The sequence below is a fragment of the Nerophis ophidion genome, linkage group LG11 (assembly GCF_033978795.1).
Source record: "Nerophis ophidion isolate RoL-2023_Sa linkage group LG11, RoL_Noph_v1.0, whole genome shotgun sequence".
Lineage (NCBI taxonomy): Eukaryota > Metazoa > Chordata > Actinopteri > Syngnathiformes > Syngnathidae > Nerophis > Nerophis ophidion.
In genome coordinates this window covers 5,552,248-5,577,247 of record NC_084621.1, presented here as the reverse complement: position 1 = coordinate 5,577,247, position 25,000 = coordinate 5,552,248, and the positions used below count along the sequence as shown (strand labels likewise).

General features: G+C 41.3%; 1 protein-coding gene and 1 long non-coding RNA gene across 5 annotated transcripts in view; one reads left to right on the top strand and one right to left on the bottom strand.

Annotated features, from left to right (window-relative positions):
• The window catches only part of grik2 (glutamate receptor, ionotropic, kainate 2), a 607,548-nt gene that overhangs the window by 239,249 nt on the left and 343,299 nt on the right, over positions 1 to 25,000 (bottom strand). The window lies entirely within an intron of this gene.
• The window catches only part of LOC133561585 (uncharacterized), a 210,791-nt gene continuing 209,155 nt past the window's right edge, over positions 23,365 to 25,000 (top strand). For 2 of the 3 annotated variants that reach the window (XR_009808737.1, XR_009808738.1), the window contains exons 1-2: positions 23,365 to 23,684; positions 23,797 to 23,999. This is a non-coding gene — a long non-coding RNA (uncharacterized LOC133561585). The remainder of the gene's footprint in view (positions 23,685 to 23,796; positions 24,000 to 25,000) is intronic. The other variant, XR_009808736.1, reaches the window with a different exon arrangement.

Below are 25,000 nucleotides of genomic sequence, written 5' to 3'. Positions count from 1 at the left end.
TTAGCAATATTATGCAAAAGCAACATTTCTTACCTTCTGGTACCTGCTGATCTGTATTTGGGATCTGCATGAATCCAGAAAAATTGCGCGTGTCCGCCTTTGTAGTCCGTGCCGAGTTGTTAGTCGATAAGCTTCTTCCTTTTCCTCTATCTTCTTGTTATGGGACATTCATCCTCCGCTGTTGCCATTTATAATATAAAGTAGTCCTCACGGGATTTAAGCCAAGGGTGTCGGCAAACCAAACCATCATTGTGCTCTATTTTTTTGTGGTCAGAAAATGTGCAAAAGTAGTCTAAAACTTTAATGGCAACATAAAGCAGGTAGGGTTGTACGGTATACCAATATTAGTATAGTACCGCGATACTAATGAATCATATACGGTCTATATTAGGTCCGCAGTGTTTCAGCTACTTCTTAAGCACTAATCCTCGCTTCCATGGCAACAAAAACATGCTTAACTACACACCTTTGCTCACCGCCGTCACCGCTAATGACGCCGTTCCTGAATGTAAACAAACGCCATGGGTGGATCCACACCTGACATCCACTGTAATGATACCAAGTACAGGAACATATAGAATAGAATAGAAAGTATAAACCCTGTTTCCATATGAGTTGGGAAATTGTGTTAGATGTAAATATAAACGGAATACATCCATCCATCCATTTTCTACCGCTTATTCCCTTTTGGGGTCGCGGGGGGCGCTGGCGCCTATCTCAGCTACAATCGGGCGGAAGGCGGGGTACACCCTGGACAAGTCGCCACAATGATTTGCAAATCATTTTCAACCCATATTCAGTTGAATATGCTACAAAGACAACATATTTGATGTTCAAACTGATAAACTTTTTTTTTTTTTTCGCAAACAATCATCAACTTTAGAATTTGATGCCAGCAACATGTGCCAAAGAAATTGGGAAACGTTGCAATAAATACTGATAAAGTTGAGGGATGCTCATCAAAAACTTATATGGAACATCCCACAGGTGTGCAGGCTAATTGGGAACAGGTGGGTGCCATGATTGGGTATAAAAGCAGCTGCCATGAAATCCTAAGTAATTCACAAACAAGGATGAGGTGAGGGTCACCACTTTATAATCAAATTGTTGAACAGTTTTAGAACAATATTTCTCAACGAGCTATTGCAAGGAATTTAGGGATTTTACCATCTACGGTCCGTAAAATCATCAAAAAGTTCAGGGAATCTGAAAAAATCACTGCACGTAAGCAATGATATTACGGACTTCTGATCCCTCAGGCGGTACTGCATCAAAAACCGACATCAGTGTATAAAGGATATCACCACTTGGGCTCAGGAACACTTCATAAAACCACTGTCAGTAACTACAGTTGGTTGCTACATCTGTAAGTGCAAGTTAAAACTCTACTATGAAAAGAAAAAAACCATTTATCAACAATATCCTGAAACGCCGCCGGCTTGGATGGGCTTGAGCTCACTTAAGATGGACTGATGCAAAGTGGAAAGGTGTTCTGTGGTCTGACGAGTCCACATTTCAGATTATATTTAGAAACAGAGGACGTGGTGTCCTCCAGAACAAAGAGGAAAATAAACATTTGGATTGTTATAGGTGCAAAGTTGAAAAGCCAGCATCTGTGATGGTATGGGGGTGTATTAGTGCCCAAGGCATGGGTAACTTACGCATCTGTGAAGGCACCATTAATGCTGAAAGGTACATACAGGTTTTGAAGCAACATATATTGTCATCCAAGCAACATTATCATGGACGCCCCTGCTTATTTCAGCAAAACAAGTGTTACAACAGCGTGGCTTTGTAAAAAAAGAGTGCGGGTACTTTCCTGGCCCTCCTGCAGTCCAGAGATGTTTTCCATCGAAAATGTGTGGTGCATTATGAAGCGTAAAATACGACAGCGGAGACCCCAGACTGTTGAAAAACTGAAGCTCTTCATAAAACAAGAATGGGAAAAAATTCCACTTTCAAATCTTCAACAATTATTTTCTTCATTTCCCAAACGTTTGAGTGTTGTTTAAAGAAAAGGTGATGTAACACAGTGGTGAACATGCCCTTTCCCAACTACTTTGGCACGTGTTGCAGCAATGAAATTCTAAGTTAATTATTATTTGCAAAAAAATAAATAAAGTTTATGAGTTTGAACATCAAATATCTTGTCTTTGTAGTGCATTCAATTGAATATGGGTTGAAAAGCATTTGCAAATCATTGTATTCCGTTTATATTTACATCTAACATAATTTCCCAACTCATATGGAAACGGGTTTTGTACTTTATTGATCCCTGGGGGAAATTCAGCACCACAGTTCGCTCACAATAGACAATAATAATAATAAATCATATAATATATATCATAAATTATATATATAATATATGAAAAATATAAATATATTCTACATATATTCTACATTTAAGTGCAGTCAAGAAGGAACATATGTGTAACACAGTCTGATGGCTGTTGGCTATCAAGTTGTATCAAGTTCGATATTTTTTAGCATCACAACATTTTCTTTCGTTTTTTATTTTTTATCCTTATGTTTATAAAATCAGGACTTTAAATATGACCAATGTATGATCCTGTAACTACTTAGTATCCGATTGATACCTAAATGTGTAGTATCATCCAAAACTAATGTAAAACATCCAAGTGATTATTACATTTCAACAGAAGTGGAGCATGTTAAAAGAGAAAGTAAGCCAATAATAACATTAATTTGAACAAGTAGATTAATAATCATTTCCTACCACTTGTCCTTAATAATATTGACACAATAAGAGAATGATTAACGACACTATGTTACTGCATATGTCAGCAGCCTTTTTTTACTTACTACTAAAACACAAGTTGTCTTGTATGTTCACTATTTTTATTTAAGGACAAACTTGCAATAAGAAACATATTTAATGTACCGTACATTTTGTTGTTAAAATAAAGCCAATAATGCATATTTTTGGGGTCCCCTTTATTTATAAAAGTATTGAAATGTATGGAAATACATTGTGCTACCGGTACCAAAATATTGGTATCGGGACAACACAAATATCAGGAATGGAGTGAACAAAAGCTGTCCCAAAAAATCCTCTACAGCTGGTAAATTCTGCGTCTTTACCTCGGAGGGATGGAACCGTGACTCAATATAGTCATTTGCATTTTTTGTAGTTATCCTCTTTTGGAGAAGTCACCCCTTCATCCCTTTTTCTGCTGGATTAACTTCTGCTTCTGATATGCTATTGTTATGTTTAATTAATTTTTCTGTTGGGAAAACCCATTAATTTGTCCTGCCAGTCCTCTCAAATGTTGCCTGTTGTCATTTTAACAAACCTATGACAAATGGATACATTTTAATTAATACATTAGAAAAGACAATCCTTCAGATTTCCTTTTGGCAGAAAGACTGACGACTTTTCAGAGAGAACAAGTGAAGAGAACGGTGCTCGCCAAATATTCTGAAGGCATACTATCCCATTTATTTTGGGAGTATTAGCGGGTGACATTTGAAATCTGAGGTTGTTGAAATGTTGAGATCAGGTTAAACCCCTAACTTAGGAGTTGTCTTTATTCCAGTGTCAACGCCATAATACTCCTGGATGAGTTCTTGACAGCTTTGAGTTGCCTCACACTGATATCCACTTCCACTGCAGGTAATTAAACACTTTCATAACAGCTAAGCAATCAGGTTCCTCGTTGTCAATCAGATCAGATATGTTATGATCCGATGTACGGATCATACCCATATTCTAGTTTCTGGTATCACTCTGTTGTTTGACGTCCTTATTTCCTGTTTGCTTTGTCACCATGGTGGTTTATTAGTTCCACCTGCTACTCTCGGTTCCCGCACACCTGTTTCTATTTTGATTACTGCCTTATATAAGCCTGCCCCTTTTCGTTGTTCCATCTCGGATCTTAATGACGACTGCTTTAGATGTATATTCTCGCTAGCTTACACGCTACGCCTTTGTTTATTCCTAGCTCTCATGCTAAATGTTCTGTTTTCCCTTTTTGTGCCTTCGTGCCTAGTATTTGTGTTTCCGTTTGTTTTCCTAGCATCAATGCCAGCGCTTAGTGTTTGCCTTTTCTGTTTAGCACCAGTGTTTTGTTTCTAGCCTGTTTTATTACTTTAATAAATCCGTCATTTCTTGCCTTTTGCTGTGTTCTTGCCTGACACATCCTCAGAGGATCAAATCCGACATCGTTATGCCACACGGTCTTCACAAGATACCCTCCAAAAACTGTGTTACGGTCGGGTTGCTATGGTATGAATCACTGTAAATGTTTCCATGTATTTATGGTGAGTGCTATTGACAATTTAACAATATAAACACAATATCTAAATTAGTCATTAAATCTGTCTAATTACATACAATTGGTTGATTAAAACAACGTCAATAGTATTCAATAACTAGATGAGGCCATGACTGAAGGAGCTGCATGTGAATGCTCCAATACTAAAGTTGAATTGAAATCCTTGAATTTTTTTTAGAATTGTTGAAATAGAGCACACAATTCCCAAACAGGCTGAATACAGTGGGGCAGAAAAGTATTTAGTCAGCCAGCGATTGTGCAAGTTCTCCCACTTAAAATGATGACAGAGGTCTGTAATGTTCATCATAGGTACACTTCAACTGTGAGAGACAGAATGTGAAAAAAAAATCCAGGAATTCACATTGTAGGAATTTTAAATAATTTACTTGTAAATTATGGTGGAAAATAAGTATTTGGTCAACCATTCAAAGCTCTCACTGATGGAAGGAGGTTTTGGCTCAAAATCTCAGGATACATGGCCCCATTCATTCTTTCCTTAACACGGATCAATCGTCCTGTCCCCTTAGCAGAAAAACAGCCCCAAAGCATGATGTTTCCACCCCCACGCTTCACAGTAGTTATGGTGTTCTTGGAATGCAACTCAGTATTCTTTTTCCTCCAAACACGACGAGTTGCGTTTGTACCAAAATTGATACATGGATGATACAGCAGAGGATTGGGAGAATATCATGTGGTCAGATGAAACCAAAATAGAACTTTTTGGTATAAACTCAACTCGTCGTGTTTTCGCCGCAAAATTCCACAGTCTTCTGTACATCTGTGTTGGTTAATCTTTTGCAATATGTTCAATGAACAATGTATACATCAAAGAAGAAAGCTGTAGGTGGGAAGCGGTGTATTGCAGTCGGCTTTAGCAACACAAACACAGCCGGTGTTTCATTGTTTACATTCCCGAAAGATGACAGTCAAGGTTTACCATGGAACAGAGATGTCAAGCAAACACGGTTGGATTGGACCACACACACAAAGTACAGTGTATTATGCAGCGATCATTTGTACCATTATGTATTCTAAAGGCGATCTATGTCGTGTGCTGCTCCAGCACCAATATCAGCAGCGTCTTCCTGACCGTCACCGTCAGCGTCTGGTTGAAAGCGGTATGACTCTATCCCTTGTTGTGGTTGGGCCTGGCCGAGTGGTCCTGCCAACCCCACGGCTGCCACGGCGCCTCTCACAGCATCTTCCCTATCTGAATCGCTCCCACTGCCCTCTACTCTTTTTTTTCTTTTCTAGTCCTTCACTCTCACTTTCCTCATCCACAAATATTTCATCCTCGCTCAAATTAATGGGGAAATCGTCGCTTTCTCGGTCCGAATGGCTCTCGCTGCTGGTGGCCATGATTGTAAACAATGTTCAGATGTGAGGAGCTCCACAACCCCTGACGTCACGCTCACATCGTCTGCTACTTCCGGTACGGGCAAGGCTTTTTTATCAGCACCAAAAGTTGCGAACTTTATCATCGATGTTCTCTACTAAATCCTTTCAGCAAAAATATGGCAATATCGCGAAATGATCAAGTATGACACATAGAATGGACCTGCTATCCCCGTTTAAATAAGAAAATCTCATTTCAGTAGGCCTTTAAGATACTAAGTTTATTTGCTGTAATTGACATGATTATTATTAGATAAGGGCAGCAGATTCTCACAGTTAATGGAGATAAAAAATTAGCTGCTAGCCTCACGTCAGCCCGGGCAGTAAAATTAAATACTGTGTTAGCCAGAGGGGATCCTTGTTTGTGATCTGCATTAAACGGCATGAATCAGCAATACACGAAAAGACATCCAGACGTCTACTTGAAACGATAAGAACTATTCAAATTTGAGCAATGTTTTGTTGTTCCGAAAGAAACAAATGCTGAATTACTTGTAATTGCAAAAAAATGATGATACAGTAAAAGCTAGTAACCAAGTGTTGACATATTAATGTATTTAGCGCTTCCGCTGATTTGACTGCAACAAGATAAAGCATAAACGCACAATAATCTTATAATTTGTGGTTGGGAATTAATTTTGATGAAATAGTTTGCCCTAAATGCAGTTTGTCACTTTCAACTAGGCAGAGGCACGGGGAAGCCAGACTGAGACACAATTAGCCTTGGGGTCCGTGTTATTGTAAGTCATAATTTAAAATAAATTCAATTGTAGGTTTAACAAGCACCTTCTTCCGGGGGGAAATCCGGCCTTTAATTGACTTCTAACTTGTGTTTTGTCAAGCTTTTCTAAAGCACGCCAAGTTGATCTCCTGCCATGTGATCATTTATATTTCACGGTTTCCATTCCTGTGCTGTGAAGATACACTATTTTGCCAAAAGTATTTGGTCACCCATTCAGATGCTCAGAATCAGGTGTCCTAATCACTTGGCCTGGTGTATAAAATCAAGCACTTAGGCATGGAGACTGTTTCTACAAACATTTGGGAAAGAATGGGTCGCTCCCAGTGATTTCCAGCGTGGAACTGTCATAGGATGTAACCTGTGCAACAAAACCAGTCGTGAAATTTCCTCGCTCCTAAATATTCAAAAGTCAACTTTATTATAAGAAAATGGAAGAGTTTGGGAACAACAGCAACTCAGCCACCACGTAAACTGACAGAGAGGGGTCAGCGGATGCTGAGGCGCATAGTGCAAAGGCTTTCTGCACAGTCAGTTGCTACAGAGCTCCAAACTTCATGTGACCTTCCAATTAGCCCACGTACAGTACGCAGAGAACTTCATGTAATGGGTTTCGATGGCTGATGAGCTGCATCTAAGGCATACATCACCAAGTATTTAAGTCCCGACTTAAAACTCATTTGTATACTCTAGCCCAGGGGTAGGGAACCTATGGCTCTAGAGCCAGATGTGGCTCTTTTGATGACTGCATCTGGCTCTCGGATAAATCTGAGCTGACATTGCTTAACACGATAAGTAATGAATGATTCCACTTGTAATCACAGTGTTGAAAATAATGTTCAAATTGTAAAACATTCTCATGCATTTTTAATCCATTCATCCATTTTGTACCGCACCTGTTCAAGAAGTTGCGTTGGTAAGAAGTTATTTATTTATCATTGGTTAGTGTGGGGTTCTTCAGACCACCAAGCACCGACCTGAGAACCTGTTTCAGGGTTAAAATATTGTTTTATTTTTCAATAAATCTCTCAGTTGCTTTCCAGCAATTGTCTTTTTCTCTGTCGTCCTTGCTCGTGCTTTGGCTCCAGCTCCAACCCCATCTCTCCACCTAGCTGCTGCTTATAACTTAGCGACAGGTGATTATATAACAAGGCCCAGGTGGGCCGCCTACGCACGTAACGCTGATTTCGAGGCTGATCGTGGCAACACCCCGCTTCGCTGCAGGCCTGCAGGCCACGCCCCCTCCACAGTTAGCTTCCGAATAACACTGTTATTACAAAGAAAAAGAGACCTATTATACGCTAGAAATGTTTGTCTTACTTAAAAATGCATGCGTTTGGTTGTGTTCAGTGTTAAAAAAAATATGAAATGGCTCTTACGGAAATACATTTTGAAATATTTGGCTTCTTGGCTCTTTCAGCCAAAAAGGTTCCCGACCCCTGCTCTAGCCTTTAAATAGACCCCCCTTTTAGACAAGTTGATCTGCCGTTTCTTTTATTTTTTGCTCTGCCCCCCTCTCCCTCGCGGAGGTGGTGCACAGGTTCGGTGGCCACAGACGAGGTCCTAGCCGTCCAAAGTCAAGGACCCAGTGCGGACTGCTCGCCTGTGCATCGGTTGGGGACATCTCTGCGCTTCTGACCTGTCTCCGCTCGGGATGGTCACTATGAACTGGACTCTCACTATTATGTTAGATCCACTATGGACTGGACTCTCGCACTATTATGCTAGATCCACTCGATGTCCGTTACACCAGTCGCCCTGGGGGGCGGGGGGTCCCCACATCTGCAGTCCTCTCCAAGGTTTCTCATTGTCTCCTTGCCCTGATTTGGGATCTGAACCGAGGATGTCGTTGTGGCTTGTGCAGCCCTTTGAGACATTTTTGATTTGGGGCTATATGAATAAACATTGATTGATTGATTGATTGAAATCCAATGCAAAGTTTGGGATGCAGTGGTGTAAAGCAGTGGTCCCCAACATTTTTGTAGCTGTGGACTGGTCAACGCTTGAAAATTTGTCCCACGGACCAGGGTGGGCGGGGAGACGGGTTGGTTGAGGGTTTTTTTTAATTTTGTTTTTTTCATAAAGAAATACAATCCTGTGTGCTTACGAACTGTATCCTTGCAGATTGTATGGATCAATATTGATATAATGTATATATTGTATTTTTTATGTTGATTTATAATTAATAAAAAATTGGAATATACATATATATATATATATATATATATATATATATATATATATATATATATATATATATATATATATATATATATTTCTTGTGCGGCCCGGTACCGGTCCGCGGCCCGGTGGTTGGGGACCACTGGTGTAAAGCACGTCGCCACTGGACTCTAGAGCAGTGGAGACACATTCTTTGGAGTGATGAGCCACACTTTTCCATCTGGCAATCTAATGAACGAGTCTGGGTTTGGAGGTCGCCAAGAGAACACTACATTTTGGACTTCATTGTGCCGAGTGGGAAATTTGGTGGAGGAGGAATTATGGTGTGGGGTTGTTTTTAATGAGTTGGGCTTGGCCCCTTAGTTCCAGTGAAAAGATAGTACCCATCCATGGGAAGGTACTTCAAGTTCATATGTGAGGAAAGGCAGGCGGCCAAATACTTTTGGCAATGTAGTGTCGTTTGGAATGAAAGTCTAAGCAGCGTTAATGTTTTGAAATAATTAGCGACATAGATTTCTATTGTTATAATTCTACCATTTTTCAATTTTATCATTTACCATGACATGAGTTGATTAACGTGGACCCCGACTTAAACAAGTTGATGAACTAATTCGGGTGTTACCATTTAGTGGTCAATTGTACGGAATACTATGCGATCTACTAATAAAAGTTTCAATCAATCAATCAATCAATAAACATATTGAAAATATAAATACAGTATGAAATATGTTCTTAATGCAGATTCACTATAAAGGGAATGGCACTTTTTTTGTATGTTTCGGATGTTTTTCCGAGTGCTTTTGAGTGAAATCTGTCGATCTCAATGACCTGCATTGTTAGCCGCCTCTGGCTAGCAGTTTTTTGTTGTTTAAAACGCACAAAAAAAGAGAGACGTGTTTTCTTGTCTAACAAAAGGAATGTGAATGATAGGAAAAATAAATATTAAAAAAAATACAGTGCAGGTCCGCCTTAATCATCTGATGCCGTGTTGCCACGGATGTGTTGTGCTGCTAAAAGAACAAAAAAACGCTGGTAATACCTTTTACTGAGTTCATTGTGGTCAATTCACTCATACTTTAATTGGTGGCTCTCTCACTTTTAAACCTTGTATTGATCACCTGGTGAAAAAACTCAATTGGGGTTTTTTTGTTCCCTAAAAAGAGATGTTTTTCTTTTGAAAAACATCTTTTCTTTTGGGGACGGCGTGGCGCCGTTGTGAGAGTACCCGTGCCAGCAACCTGAGGGTTCCTGGTTCAATCCCCACCTTCTACCAACCTCATCACGTCTTTTGTGTCCGTGAGCAAGACACTTCACCCTTGCTCCTGATGGTTCGTGGTTAGGGCCTTGCATGGCAGCTCCCTCCATCAGTGTGTGAATGTGTGTGTGAATGTGGAAATAGTGTCAAAGCGCTTTGAATTGGATTGATTTGGATTCCTAGAGCCCAAAAAAAGTCTGCGGGCTATGCACAGTTGACAATGGAGTAAAAATAACTAATAAGAAAGTCTGCGGGCTATAGAGCGTTTTCCGTTCGGGCTCCAGTACTCTGGAATGCCCTCCCGGTAACAGTTCGAGATGCCACCTCAGTAGAAGCATTTAAGTCTCACCTTAAAACTCATCAGTATACTCTAGCCTTTAAAGAGACCTCCTTTTTAGACCAGTTGATCTGCCGCTTCTTTTCTTTCTCCTATGTCCCCCCCTCCCTTGTGGAGGGGGTCCGGTCCGATGACCATGGATGAAGTACTGGCTGTCCAGAGTCGAGACCCAGGATGGACCGCTCGTCGGGACCCAGGATGGACCGCTCGCCTGTGTATCGGTTGGGGACATCTCTACACTGCTGATCTGCCTCCGCTTGAGATGGTCTCCTGTGGACGGGACTCTCGCTGCTGTCTTGGATCCGCTTTGGACTGAACTCTCGCGGCTGTCTTGGAGCCACTATGGATTGAACTTTCACAGTATCATGTTAGACCCGCTCGACATCCATTGCTTTCGGTCCCCTAGAGGGGGGGGGGGTTGCCCACATCTGAGGTCCTCTCCAAGGTTTCTCATAGTCAGCATTGTCACTGGCGTCCCACTGGATGTGAATTCTCCCTGCCCATTGGGTGTGAGTTTTCCTTGCCCTTTTGTGGGTTCTTCCGAGGATGTTGTAGTCGTAATGATTTGTGCAGTCCTTTGAGACATTTGTGATTTGGGGCTATATAAATAAACATTGATTGATTGATTGATTGATTGAATACCTTGAAGGTAGAAAAGCACTATACTAGTATAACCCATTTACCATTTACCATTCTTTTGGTATAAAAAAAGCGCTTTGTCTCTGCCACATTTTTTTTTATTGATGCTAGATTATGGTGATCCCTTTTTATATGAAAGCTACTCATTCCTGTCTTCAGATGGTGGACTGTGTTTATCATGCTTCTGTAGTGGCTGCTGGTAGCAGGAGCTCGGTGCTCCTGTTTCATCCGTTTGTGTTCCTGATGTTTCTCTCTTGTTTTCATGTGTTTTGTTTTTTTTTCTTTTTGTTTGACCTTTTGGTTGGGGACTCTCTAGGACTGTGTGACAAGGGGTGGCACTTTCCTGACTTCTGTGGTGCTTTTTTTTTGTGAACTTCTGGATCTGCCTCCCGGGAGCACTTTTGGCCGTGGAGACCAGCTGTTGGGTGTCTGCCACACCAGAGTCCGTTTGGAGGGACTGGAGGAGATGCGGATGAGGAGACAGGGCTGCAAGCTTCACAGTTTCTTGGCTGAATGAGCAGGTCTCCTGACACTCAAGTTACCATGTGGTTTTTGATTGATTGAAACTTTTATTAGTAAATCGCACAGTTCAGTACATATTCCGTACAATTGACCACTAAATGGTAAGACCCGAATAAGTTCTTCAACTTGTTTATGTCCGGGTCCACTTTAATCAATTCATGGTATGCTTGAATTCTGTTACTGTTTGTAAAAACCTGCACTGCAACAATGTAATTTCCCCATATTGGGTTAAATACATCTATCCTATCCTTCTAATATTGATTGGATTTTAATGACGTCATGTCCAAATCACATCCCGCCCAATAAATATTTGTGGTGGTCAAGCTCGCTCTGGGGCTTCACGGTGGCAGAGGGGTTAGTGCGTCTGCCTCACAATACAAAGGTCCTGCAGTCCTGGGTTCAAATTCAGGCTTGGGATCTTTCTGTGTGGAGTTTGCATGTTCTCCCCGTGAATGCGTGGGTTCCCTCCGGGTACTCCGGCTTCCTCCCACTTCCAAAGACATGCACCTGGTGATAGGTTGATTGGCAACACTAAATTGGCCCTAGTGTGTGAATGTGAGTGTGAATGTTGTCTGTCTATCTGCGTTGGCCCTGCAATGAGGTAGCGACTTGTCCAGGGTGTACCCCGCCTTCCGCCCGACTGTAGCTGAGATAGGCGCCAGCGCCCCCCGCGACCCCAAAAGGGAATAAGCGGTAGAAAATGGATGGATGGATGGAAGCTCGCTCTGTTCTCAATGGGTACTAAATGCCATATAGAGCTCAATCAATCAATCAATCAATGTTTACTTATATAGCCCTAAATCACTAGTGTCTCAAAGGGCTGCACAAACCACTACGACATCCTCGGTTGGCCCACATAAGGGCAAGGAAAACTCACACCCAGTGGGACGTCGGTGACAATGATGACTATGAGAACCTTGGAGAGGAGGAAAGCAATGGATGTCGAGCGGGTCTAACATGATACTGTGAAAGTTAAATCCATAATGGATCCAACACAGTCGCGAGAGTCCAGTCTAAAGCGGATCCAACACAACAGCGAGAGTCCCGTTCACAGCGGAGCCAGCAGGAAACCATCCCAAGCGGAGGCGGATCAGCAGCGCAGAGATGTCCCCAGCCGATACACAGGCAAGCAGTACATGGCCACCGGATCGGACCGGACCCCCTCCACAAGGGAGAGTGGGACATAGAAGAAAAAGAAAAGAAACGGCAGATCAACTGGTCTAAAAAGGGAGTCTATTTAAAGGCTAGAGTATACAAATGAGTTTTAAGGTGAGACTTAAATGCTTCTACTGAGGTGGCATCTCGAACTGTTACTGGGAGGGCATTCCAGAGTACTGGAGCCCGGAATGAAAACGCTCTATAGCCCGCAGACTTTTTGTACGGTATACAGGTATTAGACGTGAAGGGAATTATATTTATATAGTGCTTTTTCTCCAGTGACTAGAAGCGCTTTACATAGTAAAACCCAATATCTAAGATACATTTAAACCAGTGTAGGTGACACTGGGAGCAAGTTGGTAAAGTGCCTTGCCCAAGGACACAACTGCAGTGACTAGGATGGCAGGAGTGGGGATCGAACCTGGAATCCTCAAGTTGCTGGCACGGCCACTCAACCAACAGAGCTAAGAACATCTTATTTCAGTAGGCTTTTGAATTAAGCAAATGCCAGTGCCATTTTCTTGACATTATGATATGCGCTTCGCATCATAGGTTTTTTTTCATGCTTGAAGTAAGTATTACTTTAAAAAAGTAGTTTTATACTTGTGAGTGTTAATGACACAGCTTTGCAACAGCTGATATTCTAGTTTCAAGCATGTTTTACTCAATATAGGTCATCAAATCTCAGCTACAAGCTGTAATATCTTACTTTTTAGGACCAAAACCCTTAAAACAAGTAAAAAACTCTAACATAAAATCTGCGTTGTGAGAAGAAGTATCTTATCAGACAGAAAATAAGCAAATATCACCCTTATTTGAGATATTTAATCTTACTTAGATTTCAGACATCGACAATCTAATAATCCAGCGACTGACTGGAGGACAAAAACAGGTTCTAATAAAAGCGGGCTGATTGACACCAGGTGTGGCAAGGTGCCATTCGGCCGCAGCTGAGGGAAAACAGTGCACAGGGAAAAAAAACAGGAAACAGACAAAATAAGAGCGCTGACAGGAACTAAAAACAGGAAATACTAAACACACAAAGAGGAAAAACTAAAACACAAACAAACTGTCAGTGGCAAGCCTGAAAGTTTTTGCAGTGTAAATTATCTAAAACTGTTTTATTTGATGTCCATCCTGTCATTTATGTGTTAGGTGAATGTAATCGTACGTGTCATTTTGCTACCTCTTGGCCAGGACTCTCTTGAAAAATATGTTTTTAATCTCAATAGAATTTTTTTCCTGGTTTAATAAAAACTAAAAACTCATACTACATTGGTGGGTGGTGAATTGTTGCCCACCCGCCCCGCCTGTGCTGCTCCACCTCAATACTCGTCACCCGCTGTCTGTAATAGAACTGTACAGTCCGTGGTCAGAATGAGGTGCGTGCCGGAGAATGGTTTGAGGATTTATGACGAGACAAAAGCAAAGTAGTGATATTCTCAATTCCTGGTTGAAGCCAGGAAAAAGACTCAATGGAGTGGTAAATGGGGAGTCGTGGGTCCTCAGTTTCGGATTTAATGTGATTGCTGCTCTTACTCAGTCATATAGTGCAATTTAATTTGAAGCCATACTCCTCCTGTATTGTTCTTGTTTCCCTTCCGACCCCTACAATTCCTATACTTCTAGATATCCCTTGTCACATCGCTCATTGAAGTGTGTGTCAGAGTTAGTTTGAGACGAACCCCAAGATGCAGAGAAGGAGGCAAGCATGGAGTGAGAAAACATGATTTAATTTAAAACACTAGAACAAAACCGAACAAAAGGGTACCCAACTTAGAAAGCTAGCATGGGAGCTAGAAAATAAAAGGAACTTAGCATGGAAGCTATCCATCCATCCATCCATCCATCATCTTCCGCTTATCCGAGGTCGGGTCGCGGGGGCAGCAGCCTAAGCAGGGAAGCCCAGACTTCCCTCTCCCGGGCCACTTCGTCTAGCTCTTCCCGGGGGAATCCCGAGGCATTCTCAGGCCAGCCGGGAGACGTAGTCTTCCCAACATGTCCTGGGTCTTCCCCCGTGCCCTAAACACCTCCCAAGGGAGGCGTTCGGGTGGCATCCTGACCAGATGCCCGAGCCACCTGATCTGGCTCCTCTCGATGTGGAGGAGCAGCGGCTTTACTTTGAGTTCCTCCCAGATGGCAGAGCTTCTCACCCTATCTCTAAGGGAGAGCCCCGCCACCCGGCGGAGGAAACTCATTTCGGCCGCTTGTACCCGTGATCTTATCCTTTCGGTCATGACCCAAAGCTCATGACCATAGGTGAGGATGGGAACGTAGATCGACCGGTAAATTGAGAGCTTTGCCTTCCGGCTCAGCTCCTTCTTCACCACAACGGATCGGTACAACGTCCGCATTACTGAAGACGCCGCACCGATCCGCCTGTCGATCTCACGGTCCACTCTTCCCCCACACGTGAACAAGACTCCTAGGTACTTGAACTCCTCCACTTGAGGCAGGGTCTCCTCCCCAACCCGGAGATGGCACTCCACCCTTTTCCGGGCGAGAACCATGGACTCGGACTTGGAGGTGCTGATTCTCATTCCGGTCGCTTCACACTCGGCTGCAAACCGATCCAGTGAGAGCTGAAGATCCCGGCCAGATGAAGCCATCAGGACCACGTCATCTGCAAAAAGCAGAGACCTAATCCCGCGGCCACCAAACCGGATCCCCTCAACGCCTTGACTGCGCCTAGAAATTCTGTCCATAAAAGTTATGAACAGAATCGGTGACAAAGGACAGCCTTGGCGGAGTCCAACCCTCACTGGAAATGTGTCCGACTTACTGCCAGCAATGCGGACCAAGCTCTGACACTGATCATACAAGGAGTGGACCACCTCAATAAGACAGTATGGAAGCTAGCAAAAACAAATAGGGCTTAGCATGGAGGCTAGCATAAACAAAACCAGGAACAGAAGTCGTTAAGTGTTGTATAAAGACGAATTGGAAGCAGGTAACAAAAAACAGTAAGCTAAAAATATCTAAGGAAATATAGCTTACCGCTACGCTGCAAAGATACGACACTACTACACAGGAGCGACAATACGTGAAATGTAGCAACGGCAAGAGCGACAACAATCCAATAACCCAGCAACTGACTGAAGGACAAAAACATGCTCAAATAAAAGCGGGCTGATTGACACCAGGTGTGGCAAGGTGCCATTCGGCCGCAGCTGAGGGAAAACAGTGCACGGGGAAAAAAAACAGGAAACAGACAAAATAAGAGCGCTGACAGGAACTAGGAAAAACTAAAACACAAACAAACTCTCAGTGGCAAGCCTGACAGTGTGCGGCTTCACTTTATCACAGAATTGTATGTATTTACAAACATAAATGAAAGTATATTTTAAGTAGTTTTGGATAAAGCGAAACAAGATGAATGGATGGAAGTATTTTCGCCTTAAAATAAGCATTTGTAGGCAGACCAATAGCGAGGCAAACTAAAACTATCAACACTACAGTAGTATTGTCCACCATATTAAAACAAACCAATCAGAGGGCGCCTTTCAGTATCATAGTCACTGATTGGCTCAGCCTCAGACAGCATTACTATGCAGTGGTACTCAGTACCCACCTTGGCCTTCAGTGATGTCCCACAGCAATGATTACCTCTCAAAATATAATTTATATCACCACATGACCATTGCTGGAGAAATACTATACCAAAACACATTTACGCACTACTAAGCATTGATTGTACCAAACGGGTTATTTTCTGGCGCATTTAAAAATGAATAAACCCGTATCGGCAATAACACACATGCAGATGTTGTTTCTGGACTTCAGCTCAGCATTCCACACCATCATCCCACAGTATTTGGTGAGCAAACTGGTGTCCCTTAGATTCAGTACCCCCCTATGCAACTGGCTGCTTGACTTCCTCACAGACAGACCCCGATCTGTGAGAGAGGGCAACAACACCTCCAGTGCCATCTCCCTGAGCACCGGTTCCCCCCAGGGCTGCGTCCTGAGTCCGCTGCTGTTCATGTTGATGACCCATGACTGCTGCACCAGGTCCACTACTAACCACATTGTGAAGTATGCGGACGACACAACAGTAGTGGGCCTCATCCGTGACAATAACGACATGGACTACAGAGAGGAGGTGAAACATCTAGTTGACTGGTGCAGAACCAACAACCTGGTCCTGAACGTCGACAAGACCAAGGAGATCATTGTTGACTTCAATAAGCACCAGTCCAGCCGCGCTCTACTCTTCATCAACAGCACAGCGGTGAAAATGGTAAGCAGCACCAAGTTCCTGGGGGTGCAGATCACTGACAATAGAACCTGGTCCCTAAACGCCGGAGCTCTTGTAAATAGAGCTCAGCAGTGCATGCACTTTTTGCACAGCTCCTTCCCCCCATTCTCACAACTATAGAGGCCACCTGCTGACCAACAGCATCTCTGTCTGGACTGGAGCCTGCAATGCCTCAGACTGGAAGTCTCTCCAGAGAGTGGTGAGGACATAGGAAAAGATTATCAGGACTCCTCTTCCTCCTATCCAGGAGATCGCAAAAAGCCGCTGCCTGACCAGGGCTCAGAAAATCTGCAAAGACTCTTACCACCCCCACCAAGGACTGTTTTCACTGCTGGACTCTAGGAAGAAGTTCCGCAGCCTCCGTAACAGGACCTCCAGGTTCTGTAACAGCTTCTTACTTCAGGCCGTAAGACTCTTGAACGCATCATAATTAAATTATCCCCTCTACTCCCCCCAAATGGATCAACTCGCTGGAATAAAAAAGACAATACAACATACATCCATAAACATGGACGCATGTGAAAAAGTGCAATGTATTTATCTGTACAGTAATCTATTTATTTATATCTGCACCTTATTGCTTTTTTTTAATCCCGCACTACCAAGAGCTAATGCAAAGATATTTTGTTCTTATTTGTACACTAAAGTTCCAATTTGAATGACAATAAAAAGGAAGTCTAAGTCTAAAACATATCTCATGTGAAACTGTCAAAATTAAAATTGCAAAAAACAAGTTAAACGTGAAAAAAATAAATAAAATACAATATTTGAACTACCAATGACGCGTGCGCGTGATGTCTCGAGTTGGAGGGGACATATTAGCGCAGCACCACTTGCGGCTAAAAGTCGTCTCTTTTCATCGCGCAATTAAACAGTATTCTGGACATCTGTGTTGCTGAATCTTTTGCAATTTGTTCAATTAATAATGTAGACGTCAAAGTAGAAAGATGGAGGTGGGAAGCTTTAGCCTTTAGCCACACAAACACACAGTGTTTCCTTGTTTAGAATTCCCGGAGGTGAAGCTTTACTATGGATCAGAGCGGTCAAGCGAACATGGATCCCGACTACATGTTTCGGTGAGAAAATGGTGGTAAAAAGTCGGCTCTTACCGGAGATCAGCGGAACTTCTGTCGTGCTGCTGCTGCCCGTGACTAATTCCCTCAGAAACTGGCGTCAAGACACCCGTGGACACACCCCTCCGACTATCAGGTACTATTTAACTCACTAAAACACTAGCAACACAATAGAAAGATAAGGGATTTCCCAGAATTATCCTAGTAAATGTGTCTAAAAACATCTGAATCGCTCACAATGCAATTGCCTTTTTTATTTTAGTTTTTTTGTAGTCCTTCGCTATCAATATCTTCAGCCAAGAATCTTTCATCCTCGCTCAAATTAATGGGGAAATTGTCGTTTTCTCGGTCCGAATAGCTCTTTTTGTTTGAGGCTCCATTATAAACAATGTGAAGAGCCCTAAAACCGGTGATGTCATCGTCTGCTACTTCCGGTACAGGCAAAGCTTTTTTTTTATTAGCGACCAAAAGTTACGAACTTTATCGTCGATGTTCTCTATAAATCCTTTCAGCAAAACTATGGCAATATCGCGAAATGATCAAGTATGACACATAGAATGGACCTGCTATCCCCGTTTGAATAAGAAAATCTCATTTCAGTAGGCCTTTAAATGCAATAGTGTAGTAGGCCTAAATATTCATGAAAAACAAGGCAAAAGTTTTATTTAACAAGCATATCTAATAGTTTTGGCCACTGTAACAGTAAACACAGTTTGCACAGTAACACTGCATTTAAAAAATATAGGAAAATAAAACACTGTACTTTAATCAAGTGAGTCTTCTGCGTAACACAACCACAGTTTGAGAATGACCGGTCCAAAAAAACATATTCAAACTGTTTTTTTGTTGCTTTAGCAATGAAAATGTTTGTTTAATACTGTGCGGATATGAATTGGTCATGGTCCGATCCATACTGTACGTACTTTACATTTGTACATTCAGGCCTGTCTCACCGCCCCACGTTCATGTAGGGTCATTAGACTTTGAATAGTCCATTTGCGTTCCTCCTGGAGAAAAACACTCAACATGTCTCTCAGCAGGAAGCTTCCATTACTTAAAATGACCAAAAAGCGTCATCATCGCAGTCATCACGCTGCGGCTCCTAATGCCAATTCCCCCCACACCACCGCGCTGCACAGATGAACTCATCCATTTACAGGACTCTACAACTTCCTAACTGATGAGGACATTAATCTCGCAGTATAGCTTTAAAGTGGCTGAGTGCGTCTCTGGACGTGATTGTGTCTCATCATTTTGTCGTATCTGTTGTTTGAAAGAAGCCTGTTCAACACTGTAGTTGTGTCCATCTCTGACAAAAGATGAGTTAATGACCATATTTTCTTTTTGGTAATGGGAAATGTAAAAAAAAAACAAAAAAACATTGGTTTGTTTGAATTTCACGTTGAACAAAAAAACAAATATGAAATAAAATAAAAAATAAAAAAAATGTTTTTTTTTCGTGTCAAAGAGCAGTAACTACATCTGAACAAATTGCTTGATTGTCATTTTATGTTTCATAAAACAAAAATAAGTCAGCAAAAACTGAAACGCTGACCAAAAACCTATATTTTTTTCATATTCGGAAAATTGGTAATTATGGCTTATAAAAAAACAATAGTGTGATTTTTTAATATCCTGTGTTTATGTGTATATATGAACAATAACACACACCCATATATATATATATATATGTATATATATATATGGATATGTATGTGTATATCTATATGTATATATATATATATATGTATGTGTATATATATATGTAGGTGTGGGAAAAATCACAAGACTACTTCATCTCTACAGAACTGATTCATGAAGGGTTCCCTCAATCCTGATGATTGAGGGAACCCCTCATGAAACAGTTCTGTAGAGATGAAGTAGTCTTGTGATTTTTCCCACACCTACATATTGCGCTCTACCACAGTATCGAGTACTATTCTCTGGATAATCCAATCAAGACATATATATGTATATATATATATATATATATATATATATATATATATATATATATATATATATATATATATATATATATATATATATATATATATATATATATATATATATGGATATGTATGTGTATATATATATGTATATATATATGTATATGTAATATATATATATATATATATATATATATATATATATATATATATATATACATATATTAAGAGATAAAAAAAGTAAAATACAGCACTATGTCATGAGTTTCTGATTTATTAAATTATATAACTGCAAAATATTGCTCATTAGTAGTGGTCTTTCTTGAACTATTAGGAAAAAAAGATATAAAAATAACTAAAAAACTTGTTGAAAAATGAACAAGTGATTCAATTATAAATCAAGATTTCTACACATAGAAGTAATCATCAACTTAAAGTGCCCTCTTTGGGGATTGTAATAGAGATCCATCTGGATTCATGAACTTATTTCTAAACATTTCTTCACAAAAAGAAACATCAATATTTATGGAACATGTCCACAAAAAAATCTAGCTCTCAACACTGAATATTGGATTGTTGTATTCTTTTTTCACAGTTTATGAACTTACATTCATATTTTGTTGAAGTGTTATTCAATAAATATATTTTTGAAGGATTTTTGATTTGCCGCTATTTTACAATATACACAGCCTCAAGGCGCAAGGTGGGATTGGGAGTGTATATTGTAGCCCGGAACAGTTAGGGCTGCATCGGATTCTGGGTATTTGTTCTGTTGTGTCTATGTTGTGTTACGGTGAAGATGTTCTCTCGAAATGTGTTTGTTATTTTTGTTTGGTGTGGGTTCACATTGTGGCGCATATTTGTAACAGTGTTAAAGTTTTTTTTACGGCCACCCTCAGTGTGACCTGAGTAGCTGTTGATCAAATATGTCTTGCAATAACACACGTACGTTTTAAATAGCCAGATGCAAGATATAACTGGGCTTGTATGCTGTTTGTACAGGATGTGGACGGCGCTAAAGGCAGTGCCATCATGGCAACCCCTGAATATTGTTGATTGGGGGAAAAATCGACAGGAACTCGAGAGATTGGATGCCCTGAAATTCAGGGGTCTCCTGGGAAAATTGGGAGCGTTGGCAAGTATGACACCGTCAAGCGCAGTTCATATTAAACTTGCGGGCTGCACCAACATTAAACTGTCAGATCAAAGTGCGGGCTGCAATTGGCCCGCAGGCCGCATGTTTGCGAACCCTGCATTAAACCAGTTAGTCCTTAAAAAAATTGAAAATATTATTTAAACATCATAAAATTGGCGACTTGTCCATGGTGTACCCCGCCTTCCGCCCGATTGTAGCTGAGATAGGCGCCCGCGACCCCAAAAAGGGAGTAAGCGGTAGAAAATGGATGGATGGATAGTGTATATATCGCACTTTCCTGCAGCAACTTCTTTTTTCGGTGTCGGAAAACTACAAAATATGTGTTTTTAGTCAGTTTTCCAAATTCTGCTGACTGATGCTAAAACAAATTATATTAAACATGACACGAACATTTTTAAATGTCATTTGACACTGGAAAAAAAAAAAAAAACTTCATTTTTAATTTGCTGCGATGAGGTGGCGACTTGTCCAGGGTGTACCGCGCCTTCTGCCCGAATGTAGCTGAGATAGGCGCCAGCGACACCAAAAAGGGAATAAGCGGTAGAAAATGGATGGATGGATGGAGGTGGCGACTTGTCCAGGGTGTACCCCGCCTTCCGCCCGATTGTAGCTGAGATAGGCGCCAGCGACACCAAAAAGGGAATAAGCAGTAGAAAATGGATGGATGTATAGTGTATATCTCGCACTTTCCTGTAGAAACTTCTTTTTTCGCTGTCGGAAAACTGCAAAATATGTGTTTTTAGTCAGTTTTCCAATTTCTGCTGACTGATGCTAAAACAAATTATATTAAACATGATACGAACATTTTTAAATGTCATTTGACACTGAAAAAAAAAAAAAGCTTCATTTTTAATTTGCTGCAATGAGGTGGCGACTTGTCCGGGGTGTACCGCGCCTTCTGCCCGATTGTAGCTGAGATAGGCGCCAGCGACCCCAAAAAGGGAATAAGCGGTAGAAAATGGATGGATGGATAGTGTATATCTCGCACTTTCTTGTAGCAACTTCTTTTTTCGCTGTCGGAAAATTACAAAATATGTGTTTTTAGTCAGTTTTTCAATTTCTGCTGACTGATGGTAAAACAAATTATATTAAACATGATACGAACATTTTTAAATGTCATTGGACACCGAAAAAAAAAAAAAAGCTTCATTTTTAATTTGCTGCGATGAGGTGGCGACTTGTCCAGGGTGTACCCCACCTTCCGCCCGATTGTAGCTGAGATAGTCCCCAGCGCCCCCCGCGACCCCAAAAGGGAATAAGCGGTAGGAAATGGATGGATGGTAGGAGGTGGCGACTTGTCCAGGGTGTACCCCGCCTTCCGCCCGATTGTAGCTGAGATAGGCGCCAGCGACCCCAAAAAGGGAATAAGCGGTAGAAAATGGATGGATGGATAGTGTATATCTCGCACTTTCTTGTAGCAACTTCTTTTTTCGCTGTCGGAAAACTGCAAAATATGTGTTTTTAGTCAATTTTCCAATTTCTGCTGACTGATGGTAAAACAAATTATATTAAACATGATAAAAACATTTTTAAATGTCATTGGACACTGAAAAAAAAAAAAGCTTCATTTTTAATTTGCTGCAATGAGGTGGCGACTTGTCCAGGGTGTACCGCGCCTTCTGCCCGATTGTAGCTGAGATAGGCGCCAGCGCCCCCCGCGACCCCAAAAGAGAATAAGCGGTAGGAAATGGATGGATTGTAGGAGGTGGCGACTTGTCCAGGGTGTACCCCGCCTTCCGCCCGATTGTAGCTGAGATAGGTGCCAGCGACCCCAAAAAGGGAATAAGCGGTAGAAAATGGATGGATAGTGTATATCTCGCACTTTCTTGTAGCAACTTCTTTTTTCGCTGTCGGAAAACTACAAAATATGTGTTTTTAGTCAGTTTTCCAATTTCTGCCGACTGATGGTAAAACAAATTATATTAAACATGATGCGAACATTTTTAAATGTCATTTGACACTGAAAAAAAAAAAAAGCTTCATTTTTAATTTGCTGCGATGAGGTGGCGACTTGTCCAGGGTGTACCGCGCCTTCTGCCCGATTGTAGCTAAAAATAGGCATAGCAACTTGTCCAGGGTGTACACCGGCTTCCGCCCGATTGTAGCTGAGATAGGCACCAGCCACCCCAAAGGGAATAAGCGGTAGAAAATGGATGGATTTTTAATTTGTGTTGTTTTATGTTTCAAAATTGAATTCAAATACAGTTAACCTTTTTTTCACAATAAATAAATTCAATGACCAGTATGTCATGATATCACAATACAGTTTTTCGTATTTTGTATTATTTCCTGTTCAGCCTTCTTATTTTTCATTCCACTTCCTGTTTACCTCCATTCCTCTGGTCTGAGCAGTGGCTACCTCACCTGTCCCTGATTGGCAATCAGGGCACACCTGACCCTGGCTGCCAATCAGGATGTTTCCTAAGCCAGCCCTCATTTCATTTGCGCCTTCTAGGCTTCTTCACTCTTTGTGCATTTCTCAGCTGCAGAGCTTTGTTTTTTTTTGGGTGTTTTTCATGTCTGCACACTCGCCAGAACGTTACGCGATAGGTCATTGTGGCTCAAAAACTGTAGTTGCACATTTCGCAGTGAGAAAGGGACAAAGAAAAAAGTTAGAAACATCTTCCAGCCAATGACTTTTCAACCTTCAAGAAATGTGTTCATAACTTTTGGGTTCATACATCGACTTACAACTAGTGGAAGGACACCGCTGTCATGGCTTAAGGGGTCTGTATCGCTTTCATTGGCACTAAGCAACTTTGAGGAGGGTGGCAGGAACCCTGCCACACAAAAAACTACAAATGTGCTGACAATCCCTCTTTCTCCATTCTTTACAAAGACGGAAGTCGACGTGAACTTTCTGCTGTCATGTCCGAAGCTGCAAAACAACAACAAAAAACTTTGTCTAAGCAGACAAAACAAGAAAAAAGGAGGCTACCCGGATTAAAGGACAATGAAGGATCGACATCGACCTGGCTTTCACTCGCAGGACGAGGACGGCTTTTCGACGAATGCTGCCTTGGCTCTGGTTCTGCGTGAGAGGTAAGTACCTGTTTGATTCTCATCTAAATAGTAATGGTGATCGGAAATGTCCCTGTTAGCAATAAGTAGCCGCTAGCTTGATAGCTCGCTGGCAACAAACTCAAAATTACTGTCTAAAGAAAAAAAATACGATGACTGCAAACCGCAAATACACAGTTTGAGTAAAATATGTACCGTATTTTTCGGATTATAAGTCGCTCCGGCCGAAAATGCGTAATAAAGAAGGGTTAAAAAAAACATAGGTCGCATTTTTGGGGAAAATTTGATAAAATCCAACACCAAGAATAGACATTTGAAAGGCAATTTAAAGTAAATAAAGAATAGTGAACAACAGGCGGAATAAGTGTACGTTATATGAGGCATAAATAACCAACTGAGAAGGTGCCTGCTATGTTAACGTAAAATATTACGTTATTCAAATAACTATAACATATAGAACATGCTATACGTTTAGCAAACAATCCGTCACTCCTAATCGATAAATCCCATGAAATCGTCTTCCTCAATGTCGCTTCTAAACAACACTGCCAACTCCAAAAGGTATGCGCCGCTTCCTTTTGTCGTTTTCGTCCGCATATTTTACTACGTCCGTTTTATAATCTGCAGTACATGATTTCCTTTGCGATGCCATTTTTGTTCAGCCCTTCTCAGTTTTTATAAGTTACCGCCAATGTTGAAATGATCCATTTCAATAGCTACGGCAGCAGCATATAGCAGTTAGCATTCCATGACCCACAATGCACTTCTGCCATGACCCTCCCCCACCGAATCCTTATTGGTTGACGTGTGTGTGACGATTGATGACATTTTCTTCGTCTCTTCCGCAAATCAGATAAATATTATTTGATATTGTGTAATCTGCAGTACATGATTTCCTTTTCGATGGCATTTTTGTTCAGGCCTTCTCAGTTTTTATAAGTTACCGCCAACGTTGAAATGATCCATTTTAATAGCTACGGCAGTAGCATATAGCAGTTAGCATCCCATGACCCTCCCCCGCC